The sequence below is a fragment of the Cardiocondyla obscurior genome, linkage group LG02, assembly GCF_019399895.1.
Source record: "Cardiocondyla obscurior isolate alpha-2009 linkage group LG02, Cobs3.1, whole genome shotgun sequence".
Classification (NCBI taxonomy): domain Eukaryota; kingdom Metazoa; phylum Arthropoda; class Insecta; order Hymenoptera; family Formicidae; genus Cardiocondyla; species Cardiocondyla obscurior.
In genome coordinates this window covers 4,138,370-4,163,723 of record NC_091865.1, presented here as the reverse complement: position 1 = coordinate 4,163,723, position 25,354 = coordinate 4,138,370, and the positions used below count along the sequence as shown (strand labels likewise).

At 37.7% G+C, this 25,354-nt stretch overlaps 1 protein-coding gene across 2 annotated transcripts in view; it reads right to left on the bottom strand.

Annotated features, from left to right (window-relative positions):
* Sli (slit guidance ligand) overlaps positions 1-25,354 on the bottom strand; it is a 297,794-nt gene that overhangs the window by 29,848 nt on the left and 242,592 nt on the right. The window contains exon 1 of one of the 2 annotated variants that reach the window (XM_070673818.1): positions 17,053-18,738. The exons of the other annotated variant lie outside the window; for it this stretch is intronic. The gene's annotated coding sequence lies outside the window, so the exon portion shown is untranslated. Of the gene's footprint in view, positions 1-17,052; positions 18,739-25,354 lie in introns of those variants that run through there. 2 annotated transcript variants of the gene reach the window in all.

Sequence of the window (25,354 nt, the reverse complement as noted above, 5' to 3'; positions counted from 1 at the left end):
GAAAATCGAGTCGCGACAAGGTGAGACGAGTCTATGGGGATGGTTTCGGATACCCGGAACGAGTCTCGATTTTCTCGCGAGCAGAGCTCCGCCGCCGGGGATCTGGGAATCGAATGATTTATGAGTAGTGATTATATTCAGACTTGGCGTGCATGCGTGCTGGTAGCGTGTGCCTGTATGTGTAATCACCAGGAAATACTGCGACGTAATCCGCCATTTACTATACGCGCATCGGATGTTTGGCGGATGCAAAGTAATTCATCGATCGCGACGTGATATCGACAGTTAAAGATGATTTGCCACACGCAAAGTCCCATTAGTTTTCAATTCCAATTTATTCGATTTCTGTTTGATCATATAATTGTGAATAATGTGCTGTTTATGCTAAGAAAATGATTAATACGTTCGCTGCCACGCGTATACGTTTGACGTATTTAAGAGAATGTATTTTTTTATTTTTTTTTTAATTTTTATATTTCAGAGCAATCTGTTTGGCACAGCCATATAAAAGTCCACGCGCAATAATGTGCTACAGTTTATTTATGCCTCAATTGTACTACTTTTCTACGGTATTATAGTTTTGACGCGTAATAACGGACACTTTATGGCATTAATATCCGCTTGCGGACCAATTTACTTTCCTAGAAAAATACGATCTTCTTGATAGATTGTATTCTAAATTTTCAACACATACGTGGCGCCGAACTCGCAGCTCCAGATAAGTTGAAAATTGCATTTAGAGCAATTGCTTGTTTCCGCGATTAGATTTCATCCCGTAAAAATTTCACGAGGAGCAGAATGAAGAACGGATAGAGTTGTATAACGAAAACATCGTGTCAGATAAGAAAGAAAAACGCCTCTTTTGGCGAGAAAATATAGTCTTTCGCGTGTCGGCGTGGAAATGCAAATGGAATCTTTTGATTGAGTTTACCAGCAAGGTAAAAGAAAAAAAAAAAAAAGTAAAAGGCGTCGCTGCGATTTGACGTATCGACGGCTTTCCGCTCGACTCGCTATTCTCGAATAATCGTGACAGATGGAACGGAAGGAATGTTAACGGTGCATTCTATAAATGAACAATTGGATTAAAATTTTAAATGTCACGATATAATTAAAATCTCATTGTGGTTATCATTTTGTGAAATTGCGAGCAATGTTACAAAATTTGACATTACATTACTATCTACGTTAGATAGACTTCGTAATATGCGTACAATAATTCACGTTGCCGTTTCGTCATAATAATAGATGACAAAAACTTTTCTGCAGGTTACGAGACAATAATGGTATAATTGTGAGTTGTAAATGAGGACCGTTGATTCACAGCGTAATAGTTTGGCGCGGAAAGCGGATGGCATTTACTGACTGCCGTTTTGCTCCGTCGTAGAACAATGCAATTAACATGGTGTTTAAACTTAAGCTTTGGCCGCATTAACGTGGAAACTTATTGCGGCGAGAGAAGTTGCAATAAACACATGGTGACTTCTGAAACAGTCAGACGGAGATTCTACGCTGTAACGCAACGTCGTCGTCGTCGTCGTGGAGTCCTCGTTTGAATTTATCGGGCTGGCATGTCTCCAGATAAAATTTCTTTTTTTGCCCCGTACCGACTGCTCGTACCTCATCTAATGCCGCACGTATGTCTTCTCTACATGTAAAACCGAATATTAACGTCCGGATGTAAAATCGCGCTTGTATACTTTTGTTTTTTAAGATGCGATACGGTAACTACAATGTCTCATTTACGTGGCATTTTGAAATGTATGTGAAAATAAGATACTGTAAAGACAGAGGAATGTCCGACAGAATGGGAAATGCTTGGAAACGCGGGACTTAAGAATCAATAAAAACATGGCATTTATCGTAACGATTCCAAGAGGGCTGTTTCTATATGAATTTCTTATGATTGCATCGTAACGTCAACTACAAGTAAAGACGGGAAAAATGTGTGCGGCACTTGAAACAAGCAGCTTTTTATTCTCATAAAATCAAGAATTTAATAAGCTGATTCTGTTTTTTATCACTTTATATGTATAGAATTTCTAAAAAAAATATTAAACGGAGGTAATAAACATTACTTCAACTATTATTATATATATTCTGGATAATTGAAAAGAATTTTTAAATTAGTAAATTTTAAGTTGTTAACCCGAGATATATTCGTATTAAATTATTTAAATCAATAAATCTTTCAACATTCAATTTAGCCAATATTTCCGTTTCGTTTGTGACATAGGCTCACAAACGACCATTGTCTTAAACAAGGGAATCACTCGAACCGTCTATGCGCCATTCAAAACGAATGTCATGTTTCTCAGACACAGCTCAGAGCAACGGTAACAATCGCTGTTTGTGGCGCAGAAACGCAGCCGGTCACTAATTTGCCGCATGCATTTTAGCATTTCTCTGCCAGCTGCGTGCGACGGCCTGTTAGCGTACATACACCTTACAGCAGGAATCGATGCTAAACACCCTTGGTTATGTATATAAGCGAAGTGGCGGAGAAGCGCCAAACTATTGTTCTACTTCCGTGGCCGTCTTGCCGCGCCAGGGCGATTCGTTCGCCGACACAAGTAGTTCAGCAAAGATAAATGCGGGGTCACGTATAAAGGAGCTGCGCGAATTGGGCTGAAATACTGTGAAGGAAAGCACCTTAGAGTTTGCACTAAACGTGGTAATTGATCGATCAATTTATCATCCAGGCGATAAATAACTCCTCTTATTTTTCTTTTTTCTGGTTTTTTTTTTTTTTACTCAAACTCAAAGGTAAATGTGCTTCTTGAAGATTAAAAGTACATTTTTCTCTCTGAAGTCGTAGGATCAAGCATTGTTATTGCATTATGCGTTTGCACAGAAATAAATAAATTATAATTATAATTACGATTGCAAATACGCATTACAAATGTAATACGTGCGTTATAAAATATGTATATATATATATTTTGTTTATCCAATAATTCTGACCGCAGAATATGTTATTATAATTGTTTTATGCATCAGAACATATTTTCTAATTATACGATTAAAAAATACCTGCCTACTGTTAAAAGAGTTAATTATTGCAATTAAAAATGCGGCGATTTAAGGGATCTTTTTTTATTGTTTGCAATAACATTTGACATCTTGTAAAAGACAAGACTGTACTTTGCGACCGCCAAGGTACTCGCGCCCCATTATTTTAAGTGGCGATGCCTGTAATATAACCGAGAGCAGTAAAATATTGTTTCGCCCGGAGGATATATTACACTTTTAAGAATTTCCGACGGTGTGGGTGGTTCGTTAGCGGGTGTAACTAGTCAAGCAAAAATAAATATTCGCCCACGTAACGACAGTGCAACACGGGCCGACCCGAACTACGGAGCATAGAAGTAACGCGGAGTCTTTTTACAATTTAGATAAGTGTTCACGCTCGGCGTAATATTCGAGTCTACAATCAGCCCGAGATTCAACTATGCGCAAAATTTATCCAGCGATATTAGATATTACGTATATTTCCTCATAAGTATTCAGCATAAAAAGTATCAGCGATTAATTCGTCACGAAATTAGTGGAATAAATGCTTTTTTTTTTTTTTAATAAATGCAAACTTTTTTTTTAAAATAAATAAAAAATTGCGACAATTAATACATGTACCTCGGCAACAGACGTTGTACAGTAAACGACTAAATTAATTGGCGATTAACTATTCAAGAAGTAAGATATGCGGCACGTCGCGTATCCCTTTTAATATCGCTTTCGCGACCTGAGACCAGCCCAAAGCAGCAATTTGTAACGTTTTATCCAGCGGAAACGCATGCATCTCCCTCAAGGTTTCCTGACAGTCGTACACCGGTCGGTGTAACTAGTTCAGAAAAGACAAATGTGCCGGTATGTATAACGACCAACGTGAACTCCACCATAATACGGAAGAAAGCGACATGGAGTCCCTTAGATTTGAGATAGACCTTGTATCCGCGTGATTTTTCTGGGTTTTTACCCTCCAAGTGGACCGACCCCATATCGTGAGAACATAAAGTGAGCGCGATGACCCACGCGAGCTTTATCGCGATAGCGTGCATCTCGCGAGCCAGGTATCCTCCCGCGTTGTAAAACAGAGCATACTGTGCGTCTATTACGCTCATCGTGTAATTCAGGAACGCGCCGGAATGCGTTAAGTGTTCAAGGTGCGAGATGAAATCTCTGTTTCGTGTACCGAACTCAAAAATGCGTCTATCGCATGTGTAATAACAATTACATTATATGAAAAAGGTAAAAAAGAAATGTAATAATTGTCCGGGGAAGAATTTTTCCTTTCATATTATTTTACTCTTTGTTTACTTTTTTTTTTTTTCTTCTTTTTTTAATACTCTTATTAATTTGCCAGATGTAAAGTTATTAAATTATTGCCTATATAAAAAAAAAAAAAAATTATCCTGCGATTACATCTTATGTATAAAACATTGGTGTAATTGTCATTTAAAAAAAAATGTTTTTAAATTATGCAGAGGTGTTTTGTCTTATTCGATTATAGGGCGAGAGAGTGTAGCGCGAACTTTACGTATACGAAAGAAAAATCTTTTTTATATCTCTTGTATTACCGCATAAAACTGAACTTAGGTATATTACGCACGAATTGTAATAAAATACACGCAACGATGTAAAATATACGGTCCACCTACGCGAACGAGTAATTCCTCGGGCTAGCTTGCATAATCGCGGTAAGATAGCACGTGGCGGATCGTGAAGCTGTGAGATAAATTGTCTGCGTGGCGAGACACCGTTTACGGAGCGATCTTCCGAAAGAAACAGCGGAAAAATAATTAAGAACTTCGACGCGAAGATCAAAGGGCCAAGTTCGTTAGACGACCCCGGTACGTTTACGTCCGCGCAATCAGCGGATCGTCGAGCGGCATTGTAATCAAGATAATTAAACAACGCCGTCCTCCGCGGCCTGAAATATTAAAATCGCTCGTGCTCACCCTCTCTATTCTCTGTGTACAAGACTCTTCGTTACGCGATATTCACAATAAACAGTTCGCCTTCCGATGGTACGTAATTGTATCGATATTCAGAAAATCGTGAATGGTTCCCTTTTCGCGTTAGAACGTATGTACGTGCTTATTTCTATCATTCGCGAAATATTAGTATTTTATTCAATAATGTAACTAATTGAAGTGATGAATTTTGGGCAAGATTGGTTCAAGTTCCATTACGGACTAATATAACTGGAAACATAAATTCTCGTTTATGGTTATGAAATGTTGTGATACGTCCGTCAACGAGTTGTTGACGTAGAATACCGTTAATTATAATTTATGCGTGTCAAGTGAATTGTAACTCGATAAAAAACATGTTCTTTTCCAACATTAGCTATTGATGATATGCAATAATTGAGATATTTAGTTTTAAACGTTGCAAGCACAACTTCTGTTATATTAGTAATATGTATGTTTCCATTTATATTGGCATAAATAAAATTTATAATAAGCTGCACAAAGTATTTCAGTTTTAAAACTGCAAATTTTTTGTCACTTTAATATTTTTAAATAAATTTAATTATCTATTTAGTTTTATTATCAAAAGAAATTTTAATACACGAGACATATTTTTGTTTGAGATTAAATTAGAATATTGAACAAAAGCTATTTGATATATTGTCCAACATTTTATCGACGTCACTATTTAAAGCAAATATGGTTGAAAAATGTGCTTTTCGTAATTGATTAAAAAATTTAATTTGGAAACATGACTCTCATAAATAAAGGATATTGTTAATCAAAGTAAAATTTAGAATTCTGTTAAAAAAAGATTAAAATTATTACAACTTTGTTAAAAAAAACTGTATCACAAGAATTATTTATATTAAATCAATACTTGAATAAATCTTTTATAAACGTATTAATAAATTCAGTTTAAAAAATTATTGCAGTTATGCATCTTTATTAACATATTATTATTTAATAATTATTTAAAAAAAGCTATCACGCGAGTTTGTAGCACCAAAATAACTTGCTAACTTTTGTTTGACAAAAATCGTCGTGTGATATTAATGCACAAGTGTAGTGGGAGTGCAATGGCAACCACTTTTTTGTTCTTTTTAACGTGCGCGCAGCAATTAACGAAAAACTTCTCGAGGCGGAAGTGCCTGTCAGAGTTGTGCATTTTAGCGCTTCTATTCGTATAATTTTTTTTTTTTCGTGTAGAAAAGCGCCTGGGAAAAAATGCTTTTGCCTTTACGTCATTTTTTCGTTTCTGCTCTTTCGTCGTCACGTCCTTCGTTAATCATGTCATATCGTCAGTCTACGTACTCATTATAAACGTGCATACAGCTGTTAAACTCGACTTTCTTGATCATAACTTCAAACTGCAATGCATTTTTTATAATTTTTTTCTCTCTTAAACACACCGAAGATGAACAAGCTTGACAATTGTTTTAGTTATTCAAAATAATTTTAAATTTTGGATTAACGGATACTACGTTTGACATAATATTCGGCATAATGTAAAGCATAACGCAGTCGACCCGAGAACGAACGATTATTTTCTGTACGCCTGTGCTATGAAATTATTATAATTAACTAATATCCCCGAATGTAATAACGCGCGCGAATTGGGGTCTTTTGAAAAACAGCGCACGCGTGGTTTCTTTTAGTATGATAAATTATGCATTTAATATCAGTGTGCGATTTTTTAGTGTTTTAATAAAATATTATAAAAGAAAAATATATTTATTTAAAAAAAGATAATTTTCGTAAATATTTGCAATTTATTATCTTTATTTTACATTTATCGGCTTATTAAATTATTGCATACAACGGTGCACGGCATGTGTGTGCTCGTGTATAAAATAAAAGGTAATTAACGTCCAGAAAAAATTACAATAAAATACGAGTACGTAGTCTGTTACGTGTATAAATTCCCAGACGCTTTTGGCCCGGCTGTATATTTGCGAGGTAAATCACGGACGATGTACATCGCTCGTCGAGGATGAAGTTACACGCATACTCACGCGTTCGGACACGAGCGTAGCGCGCACGTAACGCCGCAAGCGAAACTTGAAAGGGTGCGTGCTTGTTGCATTGAAACAAAGGGTAAGAGAAAGAGAGAGTGTGCGATGTGCTTTCATGCTCGGAAATCAGGCGTCTAAATCTAAACGGCGCTGTGACACGACGCCACTCTCTTTCTCTCTCTTCGGGCGATGACTAATTACCGTTAACGCGAGCCGCTTAATTAGCGCCAACGTTAATAGCTCGTCGTTGACTTTCGCGGCGGGAATTGCGAGGTTCTCTTCAAGGCCGCGGTAGATCGCTCTTTCCCTCTTCTCTTTATACAACTCGAGAATTTATCTCGCCATTTGATTCAAAATTTTCGACAAGTAATTGAACATTTTTTTATGTACTTTTGATATACGCTGAACAACTTTAAATGTCATGTTAAGCTCATTATGTAAGTCTCTATAAATCGCGTTGCGATAGAGTTTTATAAACTCAGGGTGATTTATCGATGAACATGCGAAAGATCTCACGCAATTCGTAACTATAAAATAGTTTTTTTTTTTTTTATTAAGAGAATGTTGAACGGAGGTAGAAAAGAGAAAAACACAATCCAATTGGTTACGTGAGCAGCGGGATTATTTCGCCAGTCGATTTCGCGATAAACCAAAAATACAGCTCGCGAATAATTGAAACGCAGCGTCGAAGGCTTATGTATTTTCATGTTGTTAACGGCACCCGGGAAAAATTCCGCGCGCGAAGAAGCGTAGAGGGAAAATGCCCAGGATCAGTCAATAAATATGGACGTATCGGATTTTTGTACATTTTCGCGTGGGGAAAATCCGCTATCTCTGAAAATAAAAGAAGTGACAATGCCAGATTTTTGCCGGAGGTTACGATGGATTTGTGTTTCAATTTAAAGTTGAAATTTCAATTTAGATGCTTACGTATTGCCTGCAATAACGATACATTCCAACCTCCCGTTTTTTTTTTTTTTTTTTTTTTTTTTGCCACATGTAAGGCAAATCAAGCGCAAAGTTCATCAATATTGGTATTCTGTATTTTAAGAAAAATTTCTGGCGACATCGATCTGGTGGCAAATTGAATAAATAATTTCACAACTTGACGGAAGTCCTCGTTCGCACGTTGACACCACCCTTAAAGTAACGAACGATATATTTTCGTCGCGTATACCTTTCAGACTTATGTCCCGTCATTTTCCCTTTACATTTCGCACGAAATCCACGGGAATAACGTCATAATCCTTTCGCGCGATTGTGCGCACAATTTGAGCAAGAAAGCGAAGCTCACGTGCCTGAGTATAATCAAAGTTGGTATTGTAGAGGATTCAGTAATTAAGGAAAATCGCCTCGCTACTACTTGAAATACATGCTCGTGTAATTGAGCGTACGTTCGCGTTTTTCTCCCGTCATGTGACGTTTCACGAGCATTATCAAGATGTTTTTCCAACATGAAAGAAGGATTAATGTCTTTCACACTATGTGAAAGGCTAAACCCAGGAAAATGATATATCTTTTCAAAAGAGAATCCGTCAGTCCTCTTTATAACTTGAAATAACATTAATGGGTTTAATAATATTTTACATTTTTAGTCTAAAAATAAATTGTTTTTCTTTGTAAATACTTGATTAATGTCAAAATGTTTGTTGCAAATTTTAATTTCTGGCAATAGACTAAAATATTCATTGTCAATCTAAAAATCTAAATGCACACTAAAAATGCATACACATATACAAAATTATATATATTTTTAATAAAAAAATATAATAGAATAATTTATGTAATATTATATTCACATTATATGCTAAAGAAATAATGATTCCTTTAACAATTTGATAATTTATATCCAAATGCGTAATCGCTGACTGTAAAATTTGATGATAAAGTATTGACGTGCATTTATAGAATGTCGATGTGGTTTATTGAAATTCGAAAACGTAAACTCGTTTGTTACAGCGCGCACTGCAGATGCGCGCTGCGCATTAACAGCCACAATATTTATCGTTCGTGATACATGTAAATAAATCCTTGGTGACCGCTGGTGGCGCTTGTAATATCGCGATTATGTTGCGCTGTAGTTAAAATGGTAATACCACGTTTTCGCAACGTACTCGGTACGTCCTGCACGCGTTTCTCTAATACGTTTAATGCATTATCATAAATATCGTCACGACCGATCACATGATTGCAGTCAAATATTCGTTGCTGACCGCGGGCACTTTGCAATTTAGCATGACATTTATTTCAGCATTTATGCGCATTTATATGACTATCTTTTATAGGCAACGCAGTTATGACGCATCGTACACATTTTATGCAACTGTATAATGTCGAAAGTTTAATTTGGTCAATATCTTTTTATTCATAAACGAATTTATGATGTAATAAATTTTAATAGATGTTTCAATGCGATAATTTATTTGACAAATTTGCGAATGGTACTCAGAATTGTATAATTATGACCGGGTGATGCGTAATCGGGGAGTATAAAACTAGAAACGTTACACGAGAGAAAAGCGCATTGTGTAAATATACTTCGATCGTGTCACGGTTCAAACATTTGGGACGATATTCGTCCACAGAGCAATAGAGAACGAGGCATGTACGATGCATCTATTTTTCGCGCTGTTCGTTTTATTGATCACTATTTTTCTCGAATATATGTATACATATACATATATAATCGAATAAATATCACTCATTTTATTTGTCTTTATTTTGTCACGAGAAATCGTGTCATCGTCTCACCTAATTGCTATTTTAGGAAGGTTATGAATAATATAAGTCTATATAACGCGTATAAGAAAAACTTATATGTATAACATTTGCCCAAAATTCCAAACATTATTTATATCTTTTTTTTCTTTCATCATAAATTACATGTAAAGAGAAGGTAATAACTCACTGAAATACGAAACAGTTATTAACCGAACGCAATAAGCAGCACATTGTCCTTGGTAACCAAGTTTCGGTGGTTCTGCTATAAATGTTCTCCGCAACTCTGGTTGATACGTATTTCACGCAAACGCCATTATTGAAATTGCGGTTTAATCCCGCATACCGCATTATATGACGCATATCGCGAAAATTGAATTACGAGAAAAAAAAGAAAAAACATGCGTACAATATACAATATATTATAAACGTGCGTGAATATATATTGCGCGGTTTGTTGCTCACTCCCTAGCAAATGCTAGATGCCGCATCGTTTTGTTATCGCTTTTAATTTTAAACTTCACCGTTTCGGAAGTTTTAAAGCGGATTTCGCGATTTATGAGTTTACGCGTACGCGCTGGGCACAGCTCTCTGTACACGAGTCACCGGGTAACAGGTACACATTTTATCACTGCACGGCGGGAAATAAATTCCACGGTATGCAACAGGAAAATTTGGCTTTTTAAATGCGTCAAGTATTTATGGTTAATAAAATTTTTCCGGGTCGCCAGTACCCCCTCCTCTCCCCCCGTTTTCGCACGCGCGCTAAATACAACTTGCCCGCGTTTTTCATTTTATACGTTACTACCGAACCGCGTCGCTCTATTAATTCCGGTCTTTTGTACGCGACGGATCATTTGTTTGCTACTCGTGTAATTAAAGTAAACGAGTCGTCGGCTGCACGCGTCGGCCCGACGGCGAGACGGGAATAGGGCGACGCCTGTTGTTTTCTCCGAGAAATCGCGAGCGCTAACGAGCCGGGAATGTCTTCAATAAATATCAACGTTTTAATTAACATAATGCGGCGGCTTTATTGCCCGACATTTATCGTTGTCGTGTAACTCTTGTGTACGGGCGAAACACGTTGCGCTTGTAATTGCACGATGCTATTATGTATAAAAGCTGCCGTGATATAATGCGCGTGAGACTATCAGCTGATAGGAAATGTTTGGAAATGCTCTCAAAGAATCGCTCGTAAAAGTGCTGGTCCATTATCCTCGGCACCGATATTATTTAATGCGAAGATAACATATTGAAAAATTACCTTTTTTCTACGTTCGTAATGTAGTTTACATTGTGAAAGTACAAAGTGAGAGCGTTTATTAGTAACATTACCAAGTATTTCAGCCTCATCAAGCCGTTTCTCGCTAATGGATTCATAATCTTAATACTACTGAGCTCGAGTAAGCTCGCGTGTCTATGCTCGATTCGATATTACTTTACTGCAAGGTGGCGGTCTCTTTCCATCCGTTTTTTCTTACCCCTGCGAGTTCAACCCCTCCGTTCATCGCTTTAAGATACTGCTGGGAATTAATCGCGATGGACCGAGCACTCACGTCCAACGATGGATAAAACCTTTTTCCTCGCGCGTGACGCGACTGTTACCATTGGCTCGAATTCACTCGTAACGAATGTTCCGGAATTAATAATACATGCACACGTAGCCCCAATGGCATGAAAAGTCAGAAGAGAACGCAGAAAAGCCGTCCATTTCGAACTCCCTTGAGTATAGTACATTTTTAGTGCGAAAAGAAACAGGAATATCTCTAGAATTATTGTGTGTAAAAATTAATCAACCCATCTATCAACTCATTTATATTAAGCTATTCGGTGCTATACAATTAAAACAGTATAATTATCATATAATATCAATTTACAGACGTTTAATATTTAATTCAAAAAACGCTGATAAAAAATAATTAAAAATAAATATAATGTTGCCGATCTAATATTTTATTCGTTATAACATCACGACATTGCGGCTAATATTTCACTTTCAGATTTTATACGTATGTTTCATAGTATATTCATTTTCCATCCTCCGATTCTCAGCACCCTGCGCACGGACGTTGCGAGGACATAGTCGATTAAAGGTTTTACACCGCTCTGTCTACAATAAACCCGCAATATTGGATTGATATTAATTAGTCGCGAGAAAGGACCATTAAGACATTATGACGATGCACCGTGGGCCCGCGGGTAATTATTAGCGATTTAATGCCCCATCGACCGAGAACCCTATAGAATGCCGGGATGCACCGCACGAGAGACTGTCTCTCAACAACGGAAGCTGTGAGGACATTGTTGCGTACTTTATTGCCGCTTTTTGTGTTTTTTTTTTTTTTATCAAATCGCATTCGCTGTACATTATTTTAACGGAAAACGCTGGCACGCGGTATCGATATCGCTGCAACTTGTAGACTGAAAACTTTCCGAGCGAACCTTTTTGCGTTTAATAATTTTGTCGCGAAATATTAGCGTTACTGAAATTCTTCGAGTTCTATCAGTGCTTGTACCTCAACGAACAGATTACGATGTTAGATGGAATTTCTATTGGGCCGCGTTCGATATTAATCACGAAAGATAGTCTCTTACGTAAATACTTTTGCTTTTACTGTGTACGATTTTTGTAAAGAGATCGATTTAAAGTACATCCTTGTAGAATATTAATATAATAGAGTTTATTTTTTCGAAAGATATAAATACTAAAATAATTTTTTTTTATTTTTAAACTAAAATCGTAAAATAATATTCTAATAAAAGATCTTGTTAGACACGAATGTACTGAATAAAATGAAAATAATGTAATATTAATGTAATACTCTTTGCTAAAAAAATTTATAAAATAATATGTAAATGTTTTAATATTTATATTGCACGTATATGCATGTCTATATTAATTAATGACACCCTGTACATCTGTTAATATAGTTTTGTTCAGAAATGTAGTTTACACTAAATCTACAAACGTGAAAAAAACCGACCGTTTTTCGTCCGCTTTTTATCATCAGTCACGTAATTATGGTAACAGAGTTAGCGGGTAGTCCATTAGCCGTAATAATTCCATAAAATCTGCTTCGCTAGCGCGAAAAAAAGTAAAGTCCTGTTCGTTGCGAGTTTTATCGCCGGCTGTTTTCTGCCTTTCTTTTTTTTCGGATCTCCCTTTTCGTCTACGTCGAGAAATTCGCGGCCGGCATATCGCGCTCTCGTATCACCGTGACGCACTGGTTTTATGGTGTCTGTTAAAACAGACAGTGGCTGTTCCAACGGATGCCATGCCGGTGTAGTTGCATTTACGCTATGGCACATGAAAATCCGATATTTGCTGCATTTGCACTTGATCCGTACGTGCAGGTCGACTCACAACGGTGCATGTTGCGGCTCCCGATAAGATTATTGGGCGCAACATGCAGGACATTGCGGTTGTAAATCTTTTATCACATTTGCCTCTGCTTCTCGCTATTAATGTCAATGGCATTACCGAGGATACCGATTTATTTACAGTTGCATTTTCAAAATTTTTAACAATACAATATTGAAGTAAACGTGTGAAAACGTAAAGAGTAAAATAGTGTTGCATGAGACGCGTTATAAATTATATTTTTCGACTAATGTAAGAAAATTAGAGATGTAGCAACGATTGATTCCCACATTCGTCGTATACATTCGCGTGAGCATGGCGTGGACCGTATACGTGTGTACCAGAAACCATGCGGTTTCGGATGTCCTTGCCTTGGTATGCGATAATATTGACTCGCATAGAGAGTTTGATATGGTTTCGGGAGCAACCCCAGGGACACGCCATTACCGGTCTGGTACACCGTAATAATGTAATGGGGAGCGAATTGGGTCAATGCCGGTGAGACGGTGATATTGCTTTTATAGTCGTGCTTTCGTGCGGGTTTCACAGTGGCTCGCCATCTTAAAGAGATTTGCATTACAAAAAAAAAAATCTGTTTTAGGCTTATCACGAGCTTGTGAAAATCGAAGTACCGCGTGTTAAGCCGTTTCATAAAACGGGAGACCACTCTCGTATGGTTCTACATTCGTATTGAAATTAATTCGTTCCCCTTTTTTTTTTTACTTTTTTTTATCGGAATCTACTTGAGTTTATAAGCAATAATTTCAAAGAAAGGTGCATTACAAATGAAATTCCTAAAGTGAAACTTGGCAATCACTCGGAGTCGCTCGATAAGCCGAGCAAATTGTATTCGTGCACTTGCGTGCTATGGAGACTTAGGACGATAATGTGATAAGACATGTGTGATAAAAAGTTTAATGTGGTATTTTAGTCTTTGTAATTTCAACTGCATAGTTTCTACTTGAAAAAAAAAGTCTTGCGTTCTTTAAACGAATAATTTATAAAAATTAAAATTTAAAAATTATAATAAAAATAATCAAACAATAATTTATAACGCATCTGTTTTCTCAAATATTATTAAATTAGATAAATTGCAAAAGTCACTTTTTCTTTTCGTAACGTTAAAGTTTTAATATACCTTGTATCTTTTAAGTCGTGTAAAAAAAAAGAAAAAAAAAAATCTTCATCAGACACTCTGAGAAATAACGAGCTGCGCGCTATCGTCCTCACTTTTTTCCACTTAAACGGCTAAAGGAAGCTCCGTGGTCTCGTTAAGTGCCGATTTTATGGTTTCTACGAATCGCACGCACGTGCAAAAGATGCGGCTTCAGTCCAAGCCAACCCGGCCGGGAAGCGAGGGCGTCGCTTTAAATATAGCGTTTCCACGTCTCGTTGCATCTCCTTTTCTGTTCCGCGGTATCCTCGAGGTGACATCCACACGCCCGGGGTGGGATAAGCGCGACTTAGTCGCGGCATGGTTATGGCGTTATGTCACGTTAATAACGTCCCGTGGTGCAGCCGCTCCGCTCTTGATCTCTTGGCTATCCGCGGCATTCGCGGCCGCGACGTGGACGACTTTGAAGCTTTAATTAATGACGCACGGCGAAGAGAGCACGCGTCCGGGCAGGCACGCCGAAATTGCGCCGGTCCTCCTCATTTGCGCGACGGCGGCGGCACGTCAGAACGTACAACGATAAATAATCCTCGCGGTCGGCGTAATCGTTGTTACGCTGCCGCTGTCGCCGCCGCCGCCGCGTCGCCGGTTCCGCTACCGATCGCTACTGTCCAATCCCGAGATAACGAATGGCCATTTTCGCAATTTAGCGTGGCACACCGTTAACTCCATCCATACCGCGTTTTGATTCACGATTATGTCTGTAGCTTGTAAATTCTCGAGCGCAATTCGCGGTTTAACGGCTTTTTCAACGTTCCCGGTGTGTTATTCAATTTTCTATTATTAAATTTTAATAACAAGTATTGTACAACTTACACAAACATGTAGGATTTTTTTTGTTTCTAAAGTACGAGCATCCCTTTTTTTTTTTTTTTTCTTTTTTTTACGAAACTCTTAGTCGTCGATCCTGTTAAATCATTAACAAAACTTTCACGGGCCTTGTCATAATTTTCAATTTTAAATACTTTTAGAACTAAGCTTCAGTAAAGAAAGATTTCGAACGGTTAGATTTCAATACTGTCTAACAGATCATACAAATTCCGATACCCTGTTAAATTTAGACGTCTTCGTGTTAAAGCACAGTCTATTTACGTTGGGTTGCACGTGGGCGCGAGAACGTAGCCGGGATTCCCAGGACACCCGGTGAATCTCGCGTGTAGCCAGGCTCTCTCGTGGCATGATAATCGATGGTGATCGACCTCGCACAGCCTCGAGAGCCGCTCTCTCAAGAGTTTAACGAGCCGGTTGTTCGTGGATAGGGACGAGAAGCCACGTGCAATTCGCGAAAGATGGTCGGTATTTATAAACAGCGTGCTCGAGAACTTCCCGACCGGTGAGGAAGATCGACCGACGAGTGGGTGAGAGGAGGGCTAAGCGGGCCGGGAGTTGGCAAAGAAAAATGAAGGAGAGAAACGGTCGGACGGGGAATCATCGACGTGCTCGAAATCGCGGCCGGATGCGCATGCAAATCTTTACCCGGGAGTCGAATGAAGCCGAGCGAAGGAACCTGCAATTTGCGCGGCAGTATGGTCCGAAAACGGTGGGCTCGAGCGGAGTAATTTCGCCATGGGATCGGCATTGTGTTTGAGAGATTAAAACTTTCCAATTTTCAACGGGAGTTGAGCGGCTGCCACCGATCCGGGGGACTTTACGAGGGTATATCTCGTTATTGAATGGCTAGCTCGCTCGGGTGTATATCGCCGTGCTCGTTGAACCGCCAATTAAAAAGTATTCGCTCTCCGAAGAGTTCTCCGCACGCGTCTGCAATTAGAATAAATCTGCTCTCTTCATAAATCTGGTCGCAGAGTCGCTTGATTTGTCCTCGCGGGATTGCTAATGATACGGCACGCCTATTTTTCACCCTAAAGCGAATCTACGTAAAATTCACGCGCCAGGAACAACCTTCTTTTCCGGGATACGTTGAATTATTGCACCGACACGATATACATTTCCTCGACAATGTTAGTTTTTTATTATATGTTCTATCTTATATGTTCAGCTTAAATGAGGTTGAAAAAGAATGGCCGTAATATTATGCTACGCCTCGAGGTATACTTCTGTAATAATCGTCGCTTATCCTTTCGTATAGCTTCGCATTTGTTCCTCCCCCTCATAATAAACCGAGTATTTCGCACGTGATTCCATCTACTGCCTTGAGATCAGCCGAAAACCACGTTCTACCGTATTGAACACGCGATTACAACGAGTCGCTATAAGAATATGGCTTAACCGAGACGAAGGGATTCCATAATACCATGCTATATGCTATGTAAACGCGAATTACTGTTCCCCTTCGGCGGACGCGCGCTATTTTCACGGTTGCTGAAGATGAAATATAAATTGGGTGGGATATCGGTATTAAGAGATTTACAATGCTTAAAGGTATATTGAGAAGTTCGATTTAGTTGTGTAGGGCACAATAAGCCTTCGATAAAAGCATTTGAAATAAGTCTCTCGTAAGAATAGTAATCAAAATGTTTAAGACTTAAAAGATTTCCATGGCTAAATTTTATCGAATAATAATTCTGATATTTAATAAAACAGCAATAAGTATTAATTTAAATAAGTATAAATTTCAATTCAAGATTTTCAGTTTGTAAACTATAATTTATAAAAAAAGTGTAAAAAAAATTTTGATGGTTTCCAATTGTTTGCGACATATTTTATATTTGTTTAGCAATGTCGCTGAAATTCCGATATAAATGCAAATATAGACTCTATAAGATATATCGTACATCAATATACAGTATCAAATACTAGCGTCAATCTTATATTCTCTATCAAGTCATTATATTTTCATATTGTAAGTCTAACCTCAAAAAAACTGCTGACACTGATGTTCCACGGTGCGATGATTACTCTATCTCGATTGACTGCGATAAGCCTAGTGTCCTCCTTGTATGCGAATCTGGGCTATCCTTAAAATGACTGCCATTTGAGATGTTCACTCTATCCCGATTGACTGCGAAAAGCCTAGTGTCCTCCTCGTATGCAAATCTGGGCTATACTTAAAAGGACGACTGCCACTTGAGATGTTCACTCTATCCGAATTGACTGCAAACAATGATGCCAACTACGAAACGCCTATCCTGTTGTTTTTCTTATATGCAAATTCGGGCTATCCTTAAAAAAACTACCGTAAGAAATGTTCTCTGTATGCGAGCTGGTTACGAACTGACGCTGATGCAAAACAGCGCTCTTTACATACAGTTTCGTGTAAGCAACTGCAAACCAATCACAGTCCGAGTTCATTAAGGCTCGATTTATATTACCATAGTAAGCTTTAAGCCGTAAAAAATTAGCTAATCATATTAGATGATTGAAAATCAATTAAATATCGCGACATATCCGTCCGTTACATTGATTTTAACATTTGTTTTATATTTCGTATGATATTCAGCGTACAGGGTCTTTTGTAACACTTGAGTCAGACGTTGAGCGTTCGAGTACTTGCAAGCGCGAACGACGCATGCGCGGCAGCGGGCCGGGGCCCGTGTGCCGGTCGCAGCCATCTCCCCTTCACTTCGTCTCAAGCGGCCGACCGAGTAGGACGTGTTCAAGATACGCTCCGTTCGAATTCAAGTATCGGGCAAATTTGAAAGACGATGACCTAAGCCTGGCACAAATTACCATCCCCTATCCATCCTCTAACAGCGGAGTGAATCTACCATTGCATTTCCTTTCAAGTAAATGTATCCTCATTTATACAAAAATTATATTTGTTTCCCCGGGTCGAACACGTAACGCAAAAGTAACTTAATCAGACCGGCATGTACAGAGATATACCTACGCGCGTCGCAAAAGTATTCTGTTTTCGTTAGTTAAGCATTCTAATACTGTTGTGTGGTGATCGAAGCATCTTTTGTTAACGTTACGTGTGGAAGGCCCGACATCCGACACTCACACATAGCCACGAAAAGGTTGGGTGGGCTCGCGCACACTCGGTCGCGTGATTTCGGCACGTAGGCTCCATCTTCCGGTCGTTCCGGTCGAACTATTCGAGAATTCTGGAGCCGCCACGTGGTGGAGCTCTCGTCGTTCGTGTTTGACAAATAATTCAAATTAATTAATAAAGCTATCAATACCTACGCGTACTAGTTTCTGTTCGGGCTAAAAGGAGAACAAGCTAAGGAGAGACGAGTCAAGAGCACACCTAGTGAGCCACGACGGAGCGCTACGGCATGTCGCCCATCGTTGCGATCCTGTCCTGTTCTTTCCTCGGCCCGGCTCCGAACAGTAGGACGGACAGCAGGTGCGGTATCAAGACGCGAGACACCGGCATCGTTTTCGTGCGCTGGCCCCGTGATGGTACGTAAATAAGCGTAGGGCGTAGTGTGCCGCGGTGAAGTTCCAAGGTGAGAGCTCGGTCAAGGTTACTAGAGCGGGCTAGTGTTGAGAAACGCGCTTATCGAAAATAATGCTTTTTGTGCATCGGTTACAACGCTGCCGCGGAGAGGTTGCCCGCTCTCTCAATAGTGTGTATTTGTCGCGTATCCGACCGTAACCTTGATACTCTTGTTACACATATTCTCTCACATATAAACGATCTCGTCGCGACGACTCGGCTCTCAAGGACAGTATTTAATCGCAATCATTTTTCTGTTTCAGATTGAAAATCCGGAGAAGAGCCAAAGCAGCTCCGTAACGTGTGGCCGCAGGAGAGGTCTGCTTTTAACACCCTGGACATCTCGATACGAGAAGGAGGAGGAGGAGGAGGAGGAGGAGGAAGAAAAAGAAGTCTTGCAAGTGGTCGCATCAGCGGAACAACCGCATGGTAAGAATTATTTTTTGCTTAAAAAATAACGCGGAGAGTACATACGACGCCAATACGTTTTTATAATATTTTTCTATATTTGATTAATCAAGCAAAACTTGTCTTTTGTTTTCAGGTAAAGATATAGTGAAGTGTTGGACGTGTCGTGTGATCAACAGCCAACATCCTGAGAGGAGGAGGAGGCCCAGGATGGGCATCCTGCTTCGGCTGAGCAACGTTTCGGTAAGAATTTTTTTTTTTGTTTAAAATTAACTGTTTTTTTTTTATATTCATTTAAATTGTTGTTTTAATAAAAATTAAAATAAAAAATTTAATAATATAGAACGATAATTTATAATTTTGAAAAGATTGATTTATTAAAGATTTTATTTGATAACAAGTAAATTTATTTTGTATTGTTTAATTGAATAATTAATTAGAGTCACGTAAAAATTATATTTTCAACATTGAAAATTATTCAGAACGTCTCTACAATTATTATTTTATTTTTATGTTACAGTGTCATCAAAACTGCCTTGCTGAACTCAGCCGCCGCGCATCGAACCGGTGAGTCGACAATATTGTTTTGCATGGGTTATGGGTTTTAGCTTAGGTTTCAGCGTTGGAAGAAATTGTATAACTCGTACAATTAAACAAAATTAATAATTTTAAATGAAATCAAATTAAATATATGTATAATCGTTGCAAAACTAAATTTTTTTTAATGAGATCACAGTTTAACATTTCAATTTTAAATACATACACGCTTCAAGTAATAAAATAAAAATAAAACAGTCGTTTGAATATAACGCGATAAATATGTATAAAATCATCACTTCTTTAGGACTATATTTGGCGAATTTGAACGTTATCCGGTTGCAGTTGAAAAATAAATGTATGCGCGACTTTAATCGAGGATAAAGTTTAAACGGGCATAAATTCAACCGTTGTCAAGTCGATATTATATTTAAACCGACGGAGTACAGTTTGCATTTTTAAGTTATTTTCGGTCACGACACGCTACGTCTTATGAATTATTATTATTTGTATGGTCTTGGGGGGGGAAAAGCAAATTGAAACGCACTGCCCAGGTGGTTTAAATCTTTCTCTTCCAGTCGTTCGCTACTTATTTCCAAGCGAAAGATTTTTCGTTTCTATAGGCATTACTTTCAAACGTTAGTCTCCGTCTGCGAGAAGTAAAAAGTTGGCTTCAACACTTCAGAGTGGTAGAAAGTAAAAAGATGTGTTCAAATATTGATACTACGTCAGCTTTTAAAATCGTTTTAGTACCTTTTCATTCGATCGTCAAATGAAGGAACTCGGCTTAAAATGTTGTCACTGACGTTTATATTTTTAAATTGTCTGTAATTAGCATATTGAGGATATTTCATATCGTTATAATAATAAAAGAATGTCACACATACATGTCACGTTTGAACATGGCTATATGTTATCTGTGAATTTTTTTTAATTAACTTTTTTTTACAAAATTGAAGAAATGCTTATGTTAAAAGATAATTTGGTTTGATAATTATTAAGTATTAATTAATAAATACTTAAGTAATTGTGAATAAACATGAACTTTTTTTTACTTTGAGTTTAAAATTGTTTTATAGTTAAATATTTTTTATTAAAAATATGCTAATGAATGACATTTCAATCAATTTGCAAATTTTAGTACATAATGAGAAAGAGTAGGAAAATTTCTCAGGTACAGCGTACATTGAATTTTATTCAGTAGCCGCATTGTCAGCAAGGTAAAACGCGTCTGGTTGTCGTGCATATATGGCTATCACGGCTTAATGATTTTATCGGCTAATGCAAATCATAAGGGACGATAATTTATTCAATGGAAGTCGGTCACGGTGGCGTAGAAAGGAACGTAGTAGCCCGTACGTAAACGTGTATTTTTGTCCGCGCCTGTTAGTTGTTCAAGCCGTAACAAGTCATCCGGATGACAGCCCTGTCGGACGGGTGCAGCTTTTCAAAGTCAGCTGTCATACCACGAAACGACGAAGAATAGAAGGTCCGAGCTGCCGAGACCCACACATCGAGTGTGCGTAGTCGTTCCTTCATTCTGAGATCTTATCGTTTTGGATTTTCTTCTGATCTACGTCACGACGTAAGATTTAATTAGGATTTTGCGGTAGACGAATACTAATAACGTATTAGTCGTCTCTTTATTTGACGCATTAATCGTTCGCAGAGTTCTCATTGCAAGTCAGTATTTTAAATCGTCTTCATGCGGAGATAAAACCTTTTCATTCGGAATCGAAGCTTTAACATAGAGTTTTAGTATTTTAGAAAACATAATTGTTTCATACTTATCACAGTTTTATTATTTTTTATTTTTTTTCATTAACTGAATTGTTTTAAAATATAATACCGCTTTTTTTTAAGCTCGTGACAAAAAATAATAGTTATTCAACCCTCTCTCTATGGAGAGGAACGCGAATCGTAACTTTTCAGCGAACCGCATAGAAACGATCGTTCGAAATTGAATTTTTTCTCATACGTTTATCTTGCACGAAGTGGCAATTGCGACTACGTAAATCAGTTTATAAAAGCACGGCAGTTTTCACGACAGTTAAAATAAATATTCTACCTCAAAAGTTGTGTGCGCAAGACAAGCATGTAAAAACGCTCAGGCGGATTTAGCGACGCCGAAACTTACTTTACGCTGGTTCTCTTTTTATCGACGTTCTCCGCTTCGAAGTCGTTCACTTAAGCGGGTTCATTTCATTCTGCCGGCTGATTAAAAATCACGATATTAATGACCCGTTCCGAGTTAATATACATGCCGGAGAATTCCAGCTGACGGGATCGCCCTCCAGCGGGTTGCGGGCAGACGTCGTTTAATACAACATAGACGATACCAGTCGCGCACCACGTAAATCACTCCAATGATTGTTAATTACTCGATTAATCGGATGTACTCGTCGAAACGTAATAATGCCCTTATTTAATTACGAGCGAAAATAGATCTTGTTTGCTTGTATATGCTCTGCGTTCTCGGCATTGATAACTGTTAGCGTATTGCTGTTTTGCGTTCGTTCACTCGGACATTTAGTTTAGCTGAAATTAAGATTTCGTTATCATGCGCTTTTGACACTTTCGTCAATTAAAAAATAAATACAATTATCTAAATATAGATATTTATTTTACGACGTTAATATTTATTGAAATAAAAAATTAATTCACTTCTATTACGCTTTTTAGATGTTTTAATCTAACATAAGCATAATATAGCGAGATTTACGTATAGATTTATTATATTGGAATTTTAGCTAATCATAAACTAACCTATTACGTAAAATATTCCTGAGAATGAAATGTACCGTTAATGGACGGATAATTTTTTCCCTCTTTTTTTTTATATTTTTTTCTATCAAAATTTAATCGCATCTTACCTTCTTATGGATTAAAAATCCAGATACTAATAACGTTCGCGTTGGCTGACGTAGATCCTGCCGTATCCTCTACGACAGGATCGTCTTTCAGTGCGCGTGAGACGGAGTTTCTTAAATCTACATGCACGAGGCAGCACGTCGTGCAAACGAAGCAGTCTATAATGCCTCTAGGCAGTCACATTTTTTGCATACTCGAAAAGGCAATCTTTTACGTTCAAAGGTTAGATTAAAGCAACGACCATCTTATGCAACGAAATTTACAATCGCGAATACATTATTCGTAAACGGTGGCTGTTAAAAATTTATTATCGTAGATTATTTGGGTGCAAAGTTGATAATTACAGAGACAGAGACAGACATTTACATTAATTTTATCATATTCTTTTAAGTAGCTCAATTTCTTCTCAATCATTTCGTTATTGTAATACCCAATTTTAATTTTAGTTCTAAAGTAACTTCTAGATTTTTGTAATCAAACGCGAGTTTTTTTTTTCGCCGAGAAAGTACTGGGGTTTTGTCTGTTCCGGTCAAAGGTAATCCGACCGTACCGGAGAGATACGGAAGTCGGTCGGAGGAAACCAGAAGTCGATAGTTTCCGCGAGTAACGTTTCCATGCACTCACCGCGTATTAACCATTGGGTTATCGGGGCCGAACGAGAGCGTTCGCTGCAATCGTAACTTCGAAATACTGGGATAGCACGTCGGCAATAAATGCCGACCGCAATTACGATTGGACGGATCGTATTTTTATTGATCTCCGCGAGCGCATTCGTTGCCGGGAATCGTTACGATCGGCGCATAATTCGGTGATTATCGTCGCGATGTAATACGTCATCCGTGATCGCAAAGCCAGCTGGATCCCTGGTTTAGTAAATTCATCTGGTAATGGACCAATTATCGCGGCTACTTTCGGTGGGAGAGCTCTTTGGGATTGATCTGTCACAATGGAGTCGATCGACGGGCAAATTCACAGAACGATTGATGCGCCCCTTTGTTTCGTAATACGTGCACCATAGTGGCTGCCAGATTGTTATGAATCAGTGATAAGGGACACTGAGAATTGAGGTATTGTCTGTCGCGAAATAGGTATTTTTTTAGTACGTTTGGTATTATGATTTTTTCGCTTATCATCATGAATGCATTAAATAATTATGAATTTTTTTAAGACTTGACTAGTTTAGATAGTTAATTAGAACAGGGTTGAAGAAAGCTATGTTAAAATAAATTATTAAAATATTATTTAAGATACATACTACAGTATAAGACTGAATAATTTGTCTAGGATAACCCATCTTGCCTTTATAAAGACGAATGTGCGAGTCGAGATTTGAATATACATGAAGTATAAAACGAGCCTGAAAAGTTCGCGTCAAAGAGGTTTTCCACTCATGGCCCGAATAAAATTGAGATTGTCGAAGGTGAACTCGTTCGAACGGTTTATACAAAGTATCATAAATTTTATTAAAACTTTGTTCTTTAGGCGAGGTTGTCAACGATGAGAATGATAATAACTCAATACATTTGTTTTTCGAAAAATCAAATAAATACGTATCAAATAAGAAATAGTAGCAGGTAAACCGCGAATTTATCGCGGATTTATGTCGAGTAATGATTTATACGCTTTGCATAATAAACAGCTTGATTTGGTTGTGCAATGGAAGCGTGGGCTCGTGATGGATGCATTAAATTCTACGAATTGTCACGATAAAAATGATATATGATTGCAAAAAATTAAATCCACTTTATTGCAGCTTTAAGATAGCGCTTTTCGTATTTTTTTTAAATTTTATATTACAAAATAGATATAAAAATATTAATCATGAATTATATTCAGGTGATATACATTTTTTTTTAGTTAATGTAGATTACATGTTATCAAGGAAATTATGAATGTGCCTTTAGATAAAATTACATTTCTTCATGTCAATATAAGATTTTTTTTAATTATTTAGAAATTTGATAACACTAAAATTTAATGAATTAAAAAAAGAAAAAAAATGAATCCTTATTCGACGGAATTCCAGTAAATCTATTCTCGAACCGAGTACGCGAGATAACATTAGGATTATTTGCTCGAAAAGATTCGGGGTTAAAACGACGAGGGTTCATTCTCCGTAGGGTGCGAACCAATGCGAGAAAAGTGATAACAATATGCAAATCACATCACAGATATCAGTTACCTTTCCCAGATCTCCGATTATGCGTTATTTATCGGAGCAATAACGCAATAAATCCCGTTTTCTGAACAAATTGACTATACCATCACGTATTTACCGATAATTAAACTTATCTTTATAGTAATATAAATAAAGAATTTAAGTATTTGATAAATATTTTAAAAAGATGGTTTCAAATTTTAATTAATATTGCAATAGAATTTAATGACCGTACGTGCGGTGCGCGGAAATTCACTCTAACTGTCAAACGATTTATTACGCTAGAAAGATAGCAGGTTTACTTGGAAATTACTTTTTGAAAGTAACTGCACAATTAAGAGAAATCGATCGCGGGACTATAAAAAGCGCGATAACTTAGGTAAATTAGCGATAGCTTTTTGCAACCACTTTCCTCCGCGGAACTTCACGTATTGGAACATATTCCCCGGTCAGCACGCAATGCAAAAATTAATTATGTACATAAACATCGTGAAGAAAACTTATTGTGATTAAATCGCGGATTATACGACCTACGTTATATTATGTTGCGACTAGAATGTGATACAAGTAGGGAAAGCATGAGAACCGCTGCTTAAGTAATGAGTGTGGATAAAAGAGATTAGACGGTCGAGCGGTTCTGTGCTTCGAAGGCATAACTAAGGTTTATTAACGGCCTTTCTCCCACTTCCCACCGGACTCCTTTCCATCCAGTTCATCGTATGATATTCATCTACCTTCTTCTCGGCGAGAAACTGCCGCTCGCGCGACTCTTCATCGTTTCTCGTTTCCGCCAGGCC